The sequence below is a fragment of the Prionailurus bengalensis genome, chromosome B3 (genome assembly GCF_016509475.1).
Source record: "Prionailurus bengalensis isolate Pbe53 chromosome B3, Fcat_Pben_1.1_paternal_pri, whole genome shotgun sequence".
Taxonomy (NCBI): Eukaryota; Metazoa; Chordata; class Mammalia; order Carnivora; family Felidae; genus Prionailurus; species Prionailurus bengalensis.
The window spans coordinates 90,686,097-90,704,945 of record NC_057355.1 but is presented as its reverse complement, the minus strand read 5'-3'; the positions used below and the strand labels follow the sequence as shown (position 1 = coordinate 90,704,945).

General features: G+C 40.5%; 1 protein-coding gene across 2 annotated transcripts in view; it reads right to left on the bottom strand.

Annotated features, from left to right (window-relative positions):
* LRFN5 (leucine rich repeat and fibronectin type III domain containing 5) overlaps positions 1 to 18,580 on the bottom strand; it is a 249,341-nt gene extending 230,761 nt beyond the window's left edge. The window contains exon 1 of one of the 2 annotated variants that reach the window (XR_006293375.1): positions 17,134 to 18,580. The gene's annotated coding sequence lies outside the window, so the exon portion shown is untranslated. The remainder of the gene's footprint in view (positions 1 to 17,133) is intronic. The other variant, XM_043556052.1, reaches the window with a different exon arrangement.
* Between the last annotated feature and the right edge of the window lie 269 nt (positions 18,581 to 18,849).

Here is an 18,849-nt window from a genome sequence, read left to right as displayed (position 1 = left end):
CAGAGAGAGAGGGAGACACAGAACTGGAAGCAGGCTCCAGGCTCTGAGCCATCAGCCCAGAGCCCGACGCGGGGCTCGAACTCACAGTCCGTGAGATCGTGACCTGAGCTGAAGTCGGAGGCTTAACCGACTGAGCCACCCAGGCGCCCCTAGAAGATTCATTTTTAATTTTATTTGATCTATAACAATAATGGTCATTTAAACCCTATATTTAAGCTTTTTATTATTACGAATTACAGCATGTAAAAGTAAAAAAGTTTCAAACTCTCTGTAAGGATAAAATTGAAAATCATTTGACCCTCCCACCCAGAGGAAACCACCATCTACTTTTTTGTGGGTATGTACCCTTCCAAAGAATGCTAATTCATAAATATGAATCTATGTGTATCTGCATATGTGTGTGTATTATTTTTTATGCAAAGAGGATAACATTATAGCCACCATAACTTCTATTCTTATGTAACCATCTATTTTGGACAGCTTTATCAACAAATATAGATCTATTTCAGTTACTTAAAGAACAGTACAATATTCCGTTAAGAAACCTGCCTGTTATTGGTGAATACTCAGTCTGTACAATGTTTTGTAAAAGATGTTTTTGCTATTACAAACACTACTGCAATAAACTTTCTTGTAATGTACATTTAACCTAAGTAGCTGTTTCTGTGAGATAAATTTCAAAGCCATACTGTGATCCTATCCTTTAACAACTCTGAAGTACTCTGTAATGAAAAGCACTCTACAGTTGTACTCTCCTCTCTGACTCATTAATGTATCTCTAAATATCCATCACTTAATCATGATGAAGATAATACAGTAATCTACATCTTAGGAAAATATGAAGGCAAATACTAGCAAAAAGTATATCCTGAGAGTTGCTTCATTAAAAATTAAACTGGCAACTGATTAAGCTGTAATTAAGATATTTTACCTGGAATTAATCAATTTTTGGAACTAAGACAAAGAAAAAAGGAAGAAGGAATCAGGAGGGACATTCTTCACTGATTCAAACAAAAGACAAAAGAATGGAATACAGAAAATTATGTTTTTGTGTATGTGTGAACTGTGAGAGAACCCAATATAAAAATGTATCATGATTCAATCATTTGTTCCTTTGTTTTTGCTTTTTCCTTTAGTTAGACTCTATACTCTAATTAAGGTTCCCAGCAGCGTTGTAGAGTAACAGTATTTCATAATTCAACCAGTGCTTCTTCAAAATGTCACTTTAGTCTGTCACTGGTTACACTTCAAAAAGCTCAGGGTTACCTCAATTAAAAGTGAATCTCTCAGCACTCTGCAAATTTCATGAGGAACCATACAATGAGTGTTCGACTCATATTGTAAAAGACAGGGAAGAGAGTGCTATTTTTATATCTCTTGCTATATTCTATTTTTGCTGATAACCTTCCAGCTCAATGTTTTTCCTGTCTGTAGAATCATCTTAAGAGGTTGCAAATGATATCATATTATATTACATCTTCTTTGTTCACAATTTGCAACAATCTATTGTTGATTTTAATTAAAGAATAGCAATGATACTTCCACAAAAAGACTAAGTGCAGGAAAACTAACCAGTCGTTCACACTGCAGTCCACACTGACCGATTAAAAGTGCAGTGTCTTGGGGACGCCTGGGTGGCACAGTCGGTTGAGCGTCCGACTTCAGCTCAGGTCATGATCTCAAGGTCTGTGAGTTCAAGGCCCGCGTCAGGCTCTGTGCTGACAGCTTGGAGCCTGCCCTCTCTCTCTGCCCCTCCCCCGCTCATGCTCTCTCTCTCTCTCTCTCTCTCTCTCTCTCTCAAAAATAAATAAACATTAAAAAAAAGTGCAGTGTCTTTGACTATACTTTAAAAGATATACAAAATATGTTTTTTTTTTGAGGTCCACTCAAAATATGCCACTTCAGCATATGGACTATTTTGAGTTGAAAGCAGACTCTGAGGACTCAAGAGAAACCTTTGTCCATCCTTAACTACAGAGAAGAATCTAAAATTGGGGGTCTTTCTCAGAACAATTGTTATTACCAAAGATAATTTTTATCTGAGTGACCCATCTGTATGGCAGGGAAAACATCTAATTACCAAACATCCACTCCTCTTAGGAGTGCCCTGTGAGCTGCATTCCTTCCCTTTGAGGTTCCAGACTCCTACCCCTTCTCCTTTGTTCAGAATGACATATATACCTCGTTTTGCCTCACTGTCTTTGGAATTTCCACATCTATTTAGATTCCTGGTATATACGATATTAAATCTTATTTTCTCCTGTTAATCTGTCTCATGTCAGTTTGATTTTCAGTTCAGCTAGAAAGATTTAGAAGAGGACAGGAAATCCTTGCTCCCCAACAAAATTATTTCAAACCTTGGATAGCTGAAGCTCAAGGTATTTGATATTAAAATACCACATGTATAGTGGCCAGGAAACATTTTCTTTTTGGTAATTCAGGAACTTAACTGCTGCATCTGTAATTGATTAAACTAGTCACACTACACTAGAGGAAACAGGAACATTGGCTAACCACACTACATTATTTTCTTCCCAGGCTGCCACCAGCTTCTTCTCAATGAAGAATGCAGAGTTGTGATTTCACTATAATTAGTAAATTTTAGGGTACGCTGGCCAAAAACTGACTATGAAAAGGATGTTTCTATCTCCACTATATTGAAATAAACTAAAATGAAGGCAAATATCCAACTCCTAAAGAATGGATGATACCTTAAGAAGCCTCGAGCAATGAAAACCTAATAGAAACATGAGTTGAGGGGCGCCTGGGTGGCTGGGTTGGTTAAGCGTCCAACTTCAACTCAGGTCATGATCTCACGGTTCGTGGGTTCGAGTCCCACATCTGGCTCTGTGCTGACAGCTCAGAGCCTGGAGCCTGCTTCGGATCTGTGTTTCCTTCTCTCTCTGCTCCTCTCCTGCTCACGCTTGGTCTCTCTCTCTCTCTCTCTCTCTCTCTCTCTCTCTCTCTCTCTCAAAAGTAAATAAAATGTAAAAAAATTTAAAAAAAAGAATAAAAAAGAAACACGAGTTGATATCGGGGTACCTAGCTGGCTCAGTCAGTGGAGCATGTGACTTTTGATCTCAGGGATGTGAGTTCCAGTCCCACATTGGGCATGGAGATCACTTAAAAATAAAATCTTTAAAAAAAAAAGAAATATAAGTAGATATTGCCTACAGTTGTCAATTAAGGCTAGCGAGTCAAAGCTACACTTTTTCTTTATGACTTTTTAAACAGAGACACTGAAAATTGATTATTAAAACCATTTAATAGTGGGTCCATACACCAGTAACTGTATTATAGTAGAGTTCCCTAAAAAACACGGGTGTGTTTGATTACTTTTCTGATGTGCCACTTAATAGGAACTCAAACACACAGCCATTTTTTAAATCCCCACAGGTATGAATTTTAGCCATTTTATTTCTCAAATGGAAGTTTCTTTCCTTAATAACTGTAGGAACGCTGTAGTCCTGAGGGAACAGCAATGAGCCTTTAGGGAGATGGAAGGCTGAGCTTTAACAGCTGAGCTGACCCTGTGCTGAGACAGCGGCTCTCAAACTGACCCTGCTCACCCCTTGCCAAGGGTTTCTTACTTCCTTCTTTTGACTGAAAGCTTACCAAAAAGACAGTACAAAATGATGGCTTATCCCAGCTAAAACCCAGTTCATTATTATTGCCTATAACATCTAAATTAAATTATAGTAGAAAGTTAGAAAAGAGGTTCATCAGAAAATACAGACTTCTTATCAAAACAACAACAACAAGAACAACAAAAACCAGTATGACTTTAAGAAATGAGTAAGCCACAATGGAGAATGCTACACTTCAGAAGTCTGAAAAACAGTGAGAACAAATGCAAAAGCTACAATATGGCAACATTTGTATGATCTCTCTTTTACCAAGAGAGAAAGAAAAAGAAGCTACATGCTACTTTTAAAAAGTATTATTTAAATTCAGTCATTGTCACTTTCTTATAATTTTACTGCACATTATTTTAAAATGAATAAAAGATGATTATTTTTCCACAATCATTTAGCCTAGAATTTATTCACAATCTTCCCTTTAAAGTGTGATAATTGCTAGCAGTACAATATATAGCATGCATATTAATAATGATTTAGTTTTGATAAAATAAACAAGCTCTCTCTCTCTCTCTCTCTCTCTCTCTCTCTCTCTCTCTGTGTGTGTATGTGTGTGTGTGTGTGTGTATGAATACCCTCTTACTCTTTTATTATAATAAAATGAAGCCTGCCTTACATAAATATTACAGGTGTTATTCAATTCCCTATGATGAACAGATGGATGTAATTTCCTTTGTAGCTAAATTCTATTAAAGCCATTCATTTTATCATTTTTTATTTATTTTTTAAAGATTTTATTTTTAAGTAATGGCTACATCTGACATTGGGGCTGGAACCCACAACCCCAAGATCAAGCATTGCATGCTCCACCAACTGAGCTAGCCAGCTGCCTCTAGAGACATTCATTTTAAAGATTTTACAGTCAGACTATGGCTTGACTACTTTCAATTTGTTTCCCCAAAACAACGAAACTTGCTAAGAAATCTTAAAGCAGTGAAGGGGAGAATTTGACACCCCAAAATATGCCTTTTTGGCATAAACATTAATTTAGGTTGATTACTTTTAAGAAATAGCAGACATAGGAAAGGCTCTGAAAACCAAGTAGAAGTTACCCTTTTGTAACAGACATTCACATTTATAAAAGAAGTCTCCACTTGTAAGGGTGTCTTCCTGTCTGTACTAGGAAGAGGAGGACAACTAAACCTCTAAAAACTCTTATCCATAGCAGAGGCACAAACTGCATAACAACCATACCCGTAACAATCATTACTGTGTTTTGCTTGAAAATCTCCCATAACTGGCTTTCCATCCCCTCCAAAATTGTTTTTTTTTTGTCTTTAGTTGGAGATAGTATTTTTTTTAACGTTTATTTATTTTTGAGACAGAGAGAGACAGAGCATGAATGGGGGAGGGTCAGAGAGAGGGAGACACAGAATCCTAAACAGGCTCCAGGCTCTGAGCTGTCAGCACAGAGCCCGACGCGGGAGGCTCGAACTCACGGACCCGACCGTGAGATCATGACCTGAGCCATAGTCGGCAGCTTAACCGACTGAGCCACACAGGCGCCCCATGGAGATAGTATTTAAGGTAATGGCTTGGGCCATTTAGGGGAGGTACTCAGTTTTCCTGGGTATCTCTATGTATACAGGAAGCATACACGTTGTTAAATTTCTGTTTTCTTCTGTTAATCTGTATTTTCATTACAAGGGGGTTTTAGGCAAGAACCTAGAAGGATAGAGGGAAAATTATGTTGGTGACCACTGAAGGGGCATGCTGAGTAAAACACCATACGCACGCTGGAGTTTGCAGATGGGATCCTGGAAGTTGATACATATCATGCTAAGAAGATAAATTTTTATGTACATCGAAACATGCAGCAGATGGAATATGTACTTGGTTATTTTAGAATTCACTAGTAGATGGGGTGCTTGGGTGGCTCAGTTGGTTAAGCATCCAACTCTTGATTTCACCTAGGGTCACGATCTCATCATTGGTGAGTTTGAGCCCCACATCCAGCTCTGTGCTGACAGTGAAGAGCCTGCTTTGGATCCTCTGTCTCCCTTTCCCCAGCTTGTGTGATCTCTCTCTCTCTCTCTCTCTCTCTCTCTCTCAAAAATAAACATTAAAAAAAGTATTCACTAGTAGAAACTTCAAGTAATTAGCATAGCATATATTACCTACCTTATATTAAACTCTAAAATCACAGAAAGAAATAGCAAGAAGGAAATGTAAATAAAATTGATCATATTTGATATATACCAGAGAGATTTTCAAATCCATTGGACAACACCTTCATAAAAAATATTTAGGTGAATGTGACTTGCATTCCCACACACCCCCTCACAAATGTATCTCTTTTACTAAAAGTAAAAACACTCAGTTTGACTGTATTCATTTTGTAACTATGTATTTTTTATAATTAAACAGTAATCAGAAAAGTTACGAAGCCATTATAATTATCCTGCCCCATGGCCTACACCCTGCACCTTATTATACCTATAACAGTATGTCAAATGCCTGTAGAGTAATTTGATACATAAATGAGAACATCATTTAAAAAAATGAGAGTGTATAAAGTCCCAGAATAAAGTAATTGTGCAATCTAGATGCAATTTACAGAAGAAATGAATAGTAAATATGAATCACTGAAACATAATTAGAAGGTAAAATAAAATTTTGGAGAATTGACAAACTGTCCCTCTGAACCACACCAAGCTCAAAATGCAACTTAGAGAAACAAAGACCAATTCTCCCTTGGGCTTTAGGTGAATGGCATTATCCCTAGCATAAGAGGACAGCTCTTTCAGAGAAACTTGTCTAATGCAATGAAAAGTGGGTACAGCAGTAAACAGGCAAATCAAAATTAATCCACATGTACATTCAGCCATGTTAGGAAACACCTTAGGAAAAGGAAATCTGAGGCATTTAAGGAATCAGCAAATTACTTCCAAAAGCTTAAGCACTATATTCCTCTTTAAAAATCCACGAATCCATACATGGGGGCAGCATACCTAGATCTAGTAGATATTTAACCAACATTTGTTGAAAGGATAAAAAAGAGAGACAGGACTGTCTTCCAAAACAGGCATGATGGCTGGCTGCATCCCATCACCCCAGAGCATGTCTCAGCTATTTACTCCTACCCACAACTTAGTGGCTTAGAGTAACAACCAGTTTATTTGTTCATGATTTGTACATTATCAATTTGGGCTGGTTCTTCTGCTGGTCTTATATGGGGTCACCCGCGTGACTATAATTAGCTGGAAGCTCTACTGTGTCTGCATGCTCTAAGGAGGCCTCCTTCACTTGCCTTACCACTGGTACCAGCTGTCAGCCGGGCCACTTGTCTCCAGCAGGGTAACCTGGGCTTCTTCACATGATGTTAACATTTTTTTCCAGGAGGGCAAGAGGGATGACTGTATGATCTCTGGAGGATGCAGCTTGGAAGTTATATCCTATTACTTCTGCCACACCTACTGTTCAAAGCTAGTTGCAAGGCCAGTCCAGACACAAGGGGAAGGGAAACATGACATGTACTCTTGATAGGGATACCTATAATGAGTTTGTGGCCATCCTGAATCCGTCAGAGGAAGTAAGAAAGCAAATCACAGATGGGAACACACCACAGGGCTTAATCTAGAAATGGTCTGTTCTGCCAACAAATACATCTATACTTAAGCATCCAATTTTGGCTATCAGGCCCCTCTGTCATTGAAATAACAGCATAGAAATCCGGATTCAGGATGACACAATGAGTTTGTTATTTGACCATCTTTCCAGCCCTGTCTCAAAGGAAGGAGGTAACTAGGGGTAAAGACTGAAGCACTCATTAATGACAGCAACAGCAGCACAAAAGACATAGTAACGGGAATAAGAGGTAAGTGGAGTGCAGAGCACAATTAGACAAATACAAACATTTTAATGATGAATGATCATTAATGATCTCCAAGTTCCATCTCATCCTAACTAACATTTATAGAATTCCGATTTATTCCAATTCTTCTGTACTAGGAAAAGCGCTACAGGGAGCAATTACTTATTAATTACTTAAGACACACCAGCAAGTTCACAGTAGCTTGCAAGACCCTTATGTAGATGGAAATTAGGAGGAATTAGAAAGAGTAAATCACCCAAAATCACACAGTCTAGTTTAGCAAAAAAAATTTTAGGATATACTTAAATCTCAGAGCCAGGATCAAACATTTCTCCATACAAAGAGCTACCAAATCCCCTAATGAATAACCATAAAGTCTTTCATAAACTTCCAGATATAAAATACAGTAATTCACAAAGTACCAGAAAGGAAAAGAAATTAAGAACAAGGTGCATATTCAAAGGATGGCCATCATCCTTGAAGGAGGTTAAAAACACATTTATGTAATAACAATCAACAGAAAACAGCTTTAACAGGGAGAAGAAAATGGAAACCTCCAAGGTATAGTAAATACAGCATGTTTCTTTAGAATCAGAAGTATCTGGATTTGAATTTTAGCCCTATCATCTGTTAGTCATCTGATCACGGACAAGTTAACCGCCCTCAGCCTCAACCTGATCTTCAAAAAAAAAAAAAAAAAAAAAGGAATACAATCATGCCCAAGCTGTAGGATTATTGCATGGGTTAGAAGAAAGTAAAAAGCAATAGTATCCAGCATAGATGATATTCTAAGAAAATGTGTTTATGATCATAATCGTCATCATCTATTATATTTATTAGATAAAGATACATTATCATTTTTAAGTACTTTCCACATAAAGTATATGAAGGAAAACTCATGTGCTTTCCTTAGCCGAGAGAGTCTTAGAATATTATTCATCCTCAGGTTCTTAGTTCACAAAGATATCCAACAATCTTGTCTTTTGTTAATAACTTCCTATCAGTGATTTAAAAAAGAAAACAAACCCACTGAAAAAGTTTTCTATATGAGAGCAAGGAAAAGAAAAATCATACACAGACAGGAAAGAAAAGAAGCTGTGGAAAATGTCATATCCGTACAAACATCCGTGCTTTAAACATGACATGGATTGGTCCCTGAGGGCTTTCTGGCATCACTAACATATACAACAAAGACTTCAAGTCTTTCAGAAAAGGTTAACTGTATTTACAATTGATGTGTCAATTTTAATAACTATTACCATTCACATTAGAATTAAAACAACTTTTACGGGCACCTGGGTGGCTCCGTCAGTTAAGTGGCTGACTCTTGATTTCTGCTCAGGTCATGATCTCACAGTTCATGAGATCAAGCCCCACATAGGGCTCTTCGCTAAGTGTGGAGCCTGCTTGGGATTCTCTCTCTCTCCCTCTCTGCCCCTCCTCCACTCATGCTCTCTCTTTGTCTCTCAAAATAAATAAATAAATACTTTTTAAAAAGTAAAATTTCAGGGCGCCTGGGTAGTTCAGTCAGTTAAGCATCTGACTTTGGCTCAGGTCATGATCTTATGGTTCACAAGTTCAAGCCCCATGTCAGGCTCAATGCTGACAGCTCAGAGCCTGGAGCCTACTTCAGATTCTGTGTCTCCCTCTCTCTCTGCCCCTCCCCTGTTCATGTTTTCGCTCTCTCCCCCTTTCTCTCTCTCTCTCTCTCTCTCTCTCTCTCTCTCTCAAAAATAAAATAAAAATATTTTTAAAATTTTTTTAAAAAGTAAAATTTTAAAAGAAACATTTTTAGGGGTGCCTGGGTGGCTCAGTGGGTTAAGCATCTGACTTTGACTCAGGTCAGGATCTTATGATTTGTGAGTTTGAGCCCCATGTCAGGCTTTGTGCTGTCAGCTCAGGGCCTGGAGCCTGCTTCGGATTCTGTGTCTCCTTCTCTCTCTGCTCCTGCCCTACTCGTGCTGTGTCTCTCAAAAATAAATAAATGTTAAAAAAGAAAAAGAGGGGCGCCTGGGTGGCGCAGTCGGTTAAGCGTCTGACTTCAGCCAGGTCACGATCTCACGGTCCGTGAGTTCGAGCCCCGCGTCAGGCTCTGGGCTGATGGCTCCGAGCCTGGAGCCTGTTTCCGATTCTGTCTCTCTCTCTCTCTCTGCCCCTCCCCTGTTCATGCTCTGTCTCTCTCTGTCCCAAAAATAAATAAACGTTGAAAAAAAATTAAAAAAAAAAAGAAAAGAAAAAACAAAAGAAACATTTTTAAACATGGCGTCTAAAAAGAGTAACATTTCTAAATTATGGAGAATGTTGATAACCAAGACTCATCCTGTATGGATACCAGATAAAGAGAGTTTTACTGCCATTATCTCCAGTATTCAGATTATTTTCCCATTATTAGAAATCTGGTGACCTCATACAGAGGCTATAAAAACGGTTGGAAGCCCAATCATCAATTTTATTCAGTTATGGAGAAGGTAACACAAGCTTAGTAAATATTCTAGAAATCAGTATCATCTAGGTTTAATGGTAAATTAAGAGGCAAAGATGCAAAAGTATCAAGACCGACTGAAGAATACGGTTGCCTCTCTGAGAGAATATTTGTTTCTCACTCTAGATTGCAGTTTCCCCACAGTGGGTTCTTTTCTTTTCTTTTCTTTTCTTTTTTTAGCGTGCTTCCTGCATGGCTTAAACTCACAACCCCGATATCAAGGCCCGAGCTGAGATCAAGAGATGGGCCCATGGGTGACTCAGTTGGTTGAGCGTCTGAATCTTGATCATGGCTCAGGTCATGATCCCAGGGTTGTGAAGTCAGACTCCACTCTGGACTGATGAGTTGTAGCATCTTGGAGGTCTATGTTAAGGACTCCAATGCCTTGTTCAGTCTCAAAAGGAGAGAAGGCATTGATGAAAGAGTAAATGTGACAGGAGTGCTGGATGGACAGTAACAGTATGTGCCTGCTTCCTCTGTTCCAAAAGCAAGAAAAGAATAGTTCTGCTCAACGCTACACTAGTCATGCCACATGGTTTGCTGGAGCTGGTATCACACTTCAACGTAAAGTGAGACAAACAAACTGGGTCCATCTAGAAAAGGGTGGTGATAAAAACTTACGATAGATAACATTTATTGAGTATAAAGTGTAAAAAGGCTTAAAATCATGACACATAGAAAACTGTCCCAAACCAGTTTAGGCCTAATTATGTTTAATCATAAGCAGAGCAATCATGGTTTGAAGATCTCAAGCAACTCAGTTTAAATATTCGAGGTACTGTCACTGGGAATTAGATTTATTATGTGCCCTTCCTTCCATATCAAAATTAATTTGAAGCCAAGGATGCCAGATATTTGGCTCAACTCCAGAAATAAATTTTATGATATGCCTATACAAAAATGGAATAATCTGGTTTAGGTGGAATGATTTTAGAATCCTTGAAGGTACTCAAGTTTTGTCAAAATGACCATTTGGCAGGGATGCTTTAGTGAAAATCTAAATTTGAACAGATGTCAGAAGAACTCAGAAGTTTTATAATGCCAGACCCATCAGAGGTTAAAATGAATTTAAATTTGAACGTCTTGTGTAAATCATGCAATCACCAGAGTACCAGAGATCCTCCAACCTATAATTTCTTAAACCTCGCCAGATTCCCTGCTTTACATGTGCCTGGTCTCTGAAGACAGTGGACTGTGGGGCCCTTGTTTTGAATAAGCTTTAGCATTCCCTGGAACCCTGAGGGTCTACGACCCCAGGCATAGACTCTGACATCATTCAATTACTACACCTTTAGTTTTTTCCTCTCCGCTCATGATAACTAATGATGAAATGATAATGATGATGGCAAAGATGTTGGTGATGATAGCAGCTGAATGTCCTTTATCATTAGCCTCCTTTTATAGGTGAGGACACTAAGGCTCAGAGAGGTTACATAAGCCTGAAACACAGGTTTGTGCAATCCCAAAGTTCATGTTTCTAACCACTGCACAATATCAACCTCCACAAAACACATTAACAATTTCCCAATTTCCTTTGTCCCTCTTACTACAGAGTATAACATATCAAGATAGAATAAAAAATATCAGTTAACTTTCCAGCCTATGTATTTGTTTACATCCTTCCTGTTACTATGAAAATAAGTTCCTTGAGGTCAGGATCCAATGTCTAGTTTATATGCTGTTAAAGTGCCTGACATTTGAACAGTAAACACCTGGCCAATATCCTACAAAATTCCTATAAATAACCCCTAAATTTCAGTATGAAGGTAGGCACGTTCCTGTTAAATGAGGCATTTTAAATTAAAATATCTGTAACTATTAGTTCTATAACAGTATCTCTCCATGTAGAAAAAGTGTATGTGTTGCTCCATACAGTGTTCAATATCGCCATGCAAGTCATATGCATTTTAATGTTGCTATACAAATGTCTTAACACTAATAAAATGAATGCATAGAAATCACTTAATAACCTAACTTACATACCATGGAAATATAACAAAAAGAGCTAATTGCTAAGAAAACACCACAGCCTGTACTTCCAAAGAAGATAAGAGAAAGTTAGTTTTCATAACAGGGTTGATATGTTCCCACTAATAAATCACTTTAAAGCAAATATCCAATAACTTTGGAAGCAACACCACTAGGATTCATGAAAAATCTACTAAGACAGGAAATGAGAAGTCAACATGGGGGATGGAATGGAGAAAGCAACTAATATGCAAACTTCAGGTCTCTAGCATTTCCTCAAAAGAGCTGCACAGAGCAAAGTAAAAAATAGAGAAATATAAACAATACTGTTTTGGCTTCTATCCCTGATTAAATACACTGGTTCTATTGAACTAAATAGTGTTTTCTTGCATTTTTCCACGAATTCAGAAACTGCTTCTAGAGTTGGGAAAAAAGGTCCATGCTATAACATTATGAATTTATCCTATGACTTCTTTCTAGAGGCTTTTTTGCCATAGAATCTAAAGTAGATTCAATATCCAATGGTAGGATTGGAAGGATTTTTAAAGCAATAAATTGCATATATGGTCCCACGAAGAAACAAAGAGTAGCATGAGGTTTAAGTTTAGACAGATTTCTTCTATAAAAAGATACATATTATCTAGGAAGACTCGAATTGATCAATTTGCATTTTCTTCCTAATGTGACCTAGTTTGTAACTTAATAAACATAGACCCTCAAAGCCAAATTCTGAGAAATCTTACTGATATAGCTCATAGCTTAATAATAAGGCCTTTTCATGTGGTTTACAGGCTGTCAATAAAATGATACTACATTTATATAACCATGTAATTTCATTATTATTTTCTATCACTTGTTAACCATCTTCATAATTAGTATTAAATCATGTCATAGTTCAGTAAAAAGCATTGTGTCAGAAGAGTATGTATCAGAACACTATGATGAAAAGCTTTAAAATGGCATTAGCCATTTCTAAATTAAATTCTTATATTTCTATCTCTTGTTGCACTTATATGAAACTGGAGTTTTCATAAAAACACACAATTTATGTTGATAGGGCATAACAAAAATGGTTCACGTCTAACCAGAATAGCTTCAATACTGATAAACATAATTCTTCTTAATTTTACCATGCACACACCATGTAATGGACAAATTATACTGCCTTAGGTTTTAAATAGTTCTCAATGATTGAAGGATGCCACAGGAATAAAAATGTGGGCTGTAGAAATGTAAAAAGCAGTCTCACTTTCAAGGTTTACTGAACAAGGCAGAGCCATACACATGTGTGACCGTGGAATGATTTAGCAAAATTACCTGTTAGTCATGTGTCCTATCTATTTAAAGGCCTAAATTCTTGTATTTATTCTTCAATAAAGCATAAAAGTTAGAAGTGATTACCATATACACAAAACTATGAAAATAATGCCAAAATGTTATATTTCTAAGTAAATGAAAAATATAAATCACTGGAATGAGTTAACAAATTAGCCAGTTCTAGGAAGTTTTATGTAGCTTTCTTTCTCCAACCTCAAAATTGGCACATATTTATCAGTAATCTTATCTATTGTCAATTGTTCTTAAAATAACTGAAGATATATGATATAGAGCTTATTACATGGTACTTTTATGCAGAGGCAGGGACACTGTTAGATATCTGCAAGCATCTCATCCCAACCACAGAACAACACAGCAATAGTATCAGCAGAAAGCAAGATCCTAATTTCACCAGCTAGAAAACTCAGCAAAACTACTGAGCCTAAAGTGCTTCAAGCAGCAAGAGGAAGCAGAACATTGGTGTGAATGAACAAAAGAGAACTGATGGTCATTCATGAAAAGATTTAAAGCAGATAAAACATGCAATGGTCATTCAAACACCAACGCCATAACCACACAATACTTTGCCACCAAGAATGCATTTAATGACAGAGGAGACAAAAATAATGGAAGAGGGGATATAGGTGGGACAATTTTCTTTCAAGTGACCAAAGCTCTTGCTAGCCCCTCATGAGAAAAAAGAAAAAAAATCATCTCTGTCTGGTATTAGTCAAAGATATATCTTAATGAACCCCTCCCAAATCACTCAAGCACAAAAGTCTCATATTTCAAAATTGAAGTAGATATGCATATGTCTGTGTGTGTTCATATATACATCACATGTGTGAAGTGGGAAAGAGGTGTGTAAAGCACAGAAGACTGGTGTTGCTCAAGGTCATTCTCCTCTTGAAAACAGAAAAGGAAAAGTAACTAAAAGAAATGGTCTGGGGGACAGGAGTCAAGGGGCAACTTCTTTGCACCTGCCTACATGCTCACATCTGTTCCCATGGGTGCCCTGACTTTCCTACTGTTTTGGCCCTCTTGCTGGTAAACATAAGAGAGCTTAAAAGGAAGGAACATTCTGCTGGGAAATTTCCTATTAACACCTGACAGTCTTAACCCATTAGTGAGCCAAGCCAGCTCTATCTAAGTACAAGGTCAGTGGTCTCAGATCTTCAAACTAACTAGTGTCTACCTCTCTGCCACTCAAACAAGGGAGAAGGGAAGGGAGACAGAAATTTCCATTTTTAAGTAACTTCTGTATATGAAACTCTGTGCTAGGAGGTGGATTTGGTTTTGACATTCCACCTAACTCCATGTACCAATGAATGCTGATTCTAAACATATATCACATAGTCATCCATGTTTAGGCTTCTAAGCACTCAACAACCAGATAATGCATTTGTTTTGCCTTCCCTCAGGGTGAGGACACAAACCTGCAGAATAGTGAATCTGTGGTGAGAAAAGGCCAGAGAGAAGTGAAATGAGGAGGGAAATAGAGAAAACCCACTATTTTCCCAGTCACTGATATTCTGCCCCAGAATTTCTTCTTTCTTGGGTACCCTCTAAAGAGGTATGCCTTATCTGCTAACAAATATTATGAATATGGTTTCTGTTGAAATACTATTCTGGAGATATCTGGGGGACAAAGAAGTGTCTTTGTCAGATTTTTAGTACACATAAATAGGTATTCTGTCCAGGATTTCCTGAGTGATGAGGGAAATACATAGAAGTTAACTTAAAAAAAGAAGATAAAAGATAAGAACCTCCCCCCATCTAATTCTTCCCAAATGCCCACTTATTTTGAGTTTTCATTCAGGCAGTACCCTTTTCTTTCTGAGTCTTCAGAGAGGAGAATGTGGACCTGCTTTTCTGTTAAAGTCAAGTTACTTTCTATATCCTTTCTTGGTTCTCCCTAGAGCTGGAACTTACAGAGCAAATCTGTCTGAAGAGTGGCCCTCACGGCCCTCGTGTTTACTGGGCTTGGGGGTCGGGGTGGAGAGCGCAGTTGTCTTTTCAGTGGTATTTCAACTGGAGATAAAACAGGAGTATAAATGACCTAATTAAATCCAGGCGAGCTGGAGGAGAGGAGAGAGAAGAGACAGGAGGAAATGGAAATCTAGGAAAAACACTTAGTTTCAGGTTTCCAACCCTGAGAAATCAAGCGACATTTGAGTATCAAGGCATTTTTGCAGCCAGCTTTTCTTCTATGTTCTTGAATATTCATTTACAAGGGGGTGGAGGACTGCAGGCGCAGGAAGTCAGGCAGGACCTCACTGCCCTCCACGCGTCTCTCTCCACCTCCTTCCTCTCATATCCAGGCCGCCACCTCAGCCATGATGCGCCCGCTGTCTGCCAGGGGGCCCGCTGAGCTCTCCAGCCCCTCCTCAAAAAGTGTCGACCAGGGCCTGGCAGCTGCAGTGGCGGAGCCCAGCCCCCAAGCACGCTGCATTTACGGCCTTGTAGCACCACCAGCCTGCGAGGGCTGCAGCAGCAGCCGAGCCCAGACTCCAGAGCAGTCAGGGACATCAACGCGCAGAGACCGCGAGAGCATCCAGCTAGTGGCCAGCTTGTAGTCTGCAAATGCCATCATATGGATATCTATAGAAACGCAGCAAGCGGAGGAAAAGAGGCAGCGCCCTACACTTTCTAAGCGGCTGTGGCAAAGAGAAACCTTCGGTGCATCTCCAGTCGCTGCCTCCTAGAGCAAGGCGCCGAGCGCTCGGCCCGGCCACATCCTCCGCTGGGTGCACCCAGCAGGCAGCTACCGAAGACTGGAGACAAACGAGCACTCCTTAGCTGAATTATTCAGACCGCCTTCACTATGGAATAAAACATTGATGAGACTACTTTGGAAGTGCTTTATCTTGTTAATCCGAATGCTCTCTAGAAGGGGTGAAATTTCTGTAGGGGACGCAGAGGTGATGCAAAAAAAAAAAAAAAAAAAGAAAATGAGAGAAATAAGCTGCAAGGGTAAGGGGCTTTGGAAGTTCGCTAAATTTGTTCCGACTCCGCCAGCCCTGGGAATCTCCTTTTTAACGTATCAGACCCAATATGTTAATTAGGTAGTCGCAAACCCACCCTATTCCTTGTAAATCAATGCTCTGGCAAAAATGCTCAAAAATACATATTATACAGAAACAAGCACACCAAAACCAACCACACAAACCATGCGTACCCAAGCTCCACAACTGAGACAATACAGCTGGGGACAGTATTGGGGTGGTGGTTATGGTTTTAGCCTTGCTCCTTTAGACATAAAAATGACTTCTCTCTGGGATGTATTTTGCTACACAGAAGCAAACGCTGGCAGTTCAATACCATATCTCAGCACACACGCCGGTGACAATGAATTCCCTTTCATGCAGAGCAAGTTCCAAGAAAACTCCATTTCAGATTAAAGTCTCCAGATGCGTAATTTACAACTACTAAAGGATCTGGCAAGCTCCTCCACAATAAGGAAAGGAAAACAACCTGGCACCAGAGGTAGAGAAGGGTCAAAATGGTCCTTGCCTGAAATGATGGGTGGAAACCAAACACCCTCTCGCACTCCACAGTCTGGGGAGGGTTGGATACCAAATGGTCCGTGGCAACCATAGCCTGAAGGAAACACGGAATTTTAATCTCTGGCATCTTCAGACAGGTTCAATATGCCTAGCTTTCCAATATCATCACTTAGGGTGGAGCATATCCATATTCCCTTAGCTTTCACTGCTAGATTAAATGCTCAGGTATAGATTTATATCCCACCTACTAGAAATTATATTACAACATCACAGAGCGCCCTTGGATATTTCAGCCCTTCCTGATGATTTTCGAAACATTAATAAGTAAAGTAGCCTGCAATGCAGATAAGACACTAGAAACAAGATCAGAAGGAAACTGGGTGAGGCGGGTAGTCGTTGGGTTGTTACCTGGTGCCTCTAGAGGAAAAGACGGTCGTAGGAGGACTTTCTGCCCGCAGGTACAATCCCGGCAAGGTGGCTCCAGGTGGCTTTCACAGTCGTACGCGGGTCTCGCTCGTCACTTTGCTGCCCTTTGCCATAGCTCAGCACCCGCATCCTAGGGAGTCCGAAAGGCGGCTCCTGCCACTGCCGCCGCTGCCCGCAGGTCGCGCTGGGTGGGGGATCCGCGGAGATCGCCCCATGAAACCCGCGTTTCTGCGCCCGGGGAGCGGGCAGAGGCAGGGCGGCCGCGCACGCACACACAGACACACTCAAACACACACACACTCACACACTCGCACACAGGCGCGCGCGCACTCGCATTCACTCTTGCACACGCACATCCAGCCCAGCTCCGGGAGGGAGAAGCAGGGAGGGGACTGGTCCTTCTCACGATCAGCTTTGATCCCCACCGGACCACAGGCAGAAAAGAGAGTGGTTTGGCAAAGCCTTTTGATCACGTTTCCTTTAAGTTCTCCTCCAACCCAAATCCACGCAATTCAAGGGCTGATGACATTTTTGTGGAGAGGAGAGAGCCGGGAAAGGGCTGAGAAAGAGTCGGGAATTTTGTTAAGCAGTTTGAAAAGCAATCCTTGTTACCTTGTTTGTACAGAACCCAGCTCGAAGGGCTGAACTTTTGGCTTCAGATGATGTGGACGGAAACATAAATATCTCTGGCCAAGACAGGAAGGTCTAGATGCACGGAAACAAGACGGCTACAAGACCCTCTGGTGACCTTGTGATGTACCTGGAAGCAAGTTAATACTGGCGCTTTCCAAGCCTCTGGGTAAAGCGATCCACACACATGGGTCCACAGGCAGGCAGCGGTTCCGAATCCAGCCGGGAAAATGGGTCTGGGCGTCCTCCCTGCTCTTCAAGAACCTCGGCATCGAGGGGGCACCGACGAGTTAACATTTGCTTCTGGGCAGTTGGATAAAAGACAGTCAAATGCATCAGATAGGCGCGCGCGCGCATACACACACACACACACACACACACACACACGCAGGCACACACACGCAGCTAGCTGAAGAGCGGCTTACAAAAAAAAAAAAAAAAATAGATGCCAAGATGATTTCAAAAGGTAGAAAAGATCCAGAATCTTTTCTGAAAACAGAAGGGTCAGCAGGAAGGTTATAAAAATCTTCCCGGGTCTTTCATTCTTCCTCTCTCTTGTGAATGTGTGTGTGTATTTCCAGAAGGTTTCCTCGGTCGGCCCCACCCCCGTCCAGTTGCGCTTTTTTCTCTTGATATAAACCGACCGTGCAAAATGGATTATATGGGTGGGTTGTGCTCACAGCCCAGAGCTCCACAGTCAAGAATCCTAAGGGAGCAGCCAGCTGCGAAGCCATTCACATCCTCTAGGGAAGAAGGAAAAACACGCGCAAACACACGCGCACACCACACACACACACACACACACACACACACACACACGAGTCCTCAGTTCGGGCCGCTCTGCACACGGTGGCCGACTCCCTGCGAGCCGCTGCACTCAGCGCCCCGCCCGCTGCCCACCTCGCCAGGGCGAGTCCGCAGCTCAGGCGTGCGGCTGGCAGCCAAGGACCCCGGCTGCGGCCAGGGCGGGCCCCGGTCCCAGGCTCCCCACCGCAGCCTGTTCGGGCAGCGGCAGCCGCCCCGCCGGGAAGGACTGCGTCCAGCGCTGCAGCATGGAGGCGGCGGCGG